The sequence below is a fragment of the Nanorana parkeri genome, unplaced genomic scaffold, assembly GCF_000935625.1.
Source record: "Nanorana parkeri isolate BGI_ZX_2015 unplaced genomic scaffold, ASM93562v1 scaffold2305, whole genome shotgun sequence".
NCBI lineage: Eukaryota > Metazoa > Chordata > Amphibia > Anura > Dicroglossidae > Nanorana > Nanorana parkeri.
This window is the reverse complement of record NW_017308573.1, coordinates 138407-138981: the sequence shown is the minus strand read 5'-3', so window position 1 is coordinate 138981 and position 575 is coordinate 138407.

The window sequence follows — 575 nt, the reverse complement described above, 5'->3', positions numbered from 1 at the left end:
ATCCTCCTCACAGGCCGGTTCACATCTGGTTCCCAGACCCACATAAGTAAGTACATTATACATATATATTTATTGTTCCTGTCACCTTCCCTGATATGTTTGGTCCAGGCAGTCAGCTGACCTAGTTTTGCGCCCTCTTGTTGTTCTAACAAGGCTGGTTAGACCCCACAGAGCCCTGTCAACATCTGGATTTTCATAGCTCATTTTGTGTATTTTATAAGGTCTCACGAGCTCCTGAGGAAGCGGTTCTATGCATGAAACACAGAGCATGACTTTTCTTGTTACACCTCTATGAAATAGGACAATTATACCTGAAACCGGGTCTGTATAATGTATGAATAAGGACTGTACAATCTGCAGATAACAGATGAGTAGTAATAAAAAAAAGATTAGGACAAAATTGAGCCATTTTTATTGTAATGTTAATACACATATTCTGTGCTTTCAACTGAAAAATATGTAAAGTCTTCTTAATTTTTTTATATTCAACGGCTCGTGTGGGGACCTCAAAATCCGTCAATTATTTATATGTCCTGTCAACAGCAATCTTTTTGAATGTTTTTTTTTTTTGTTCT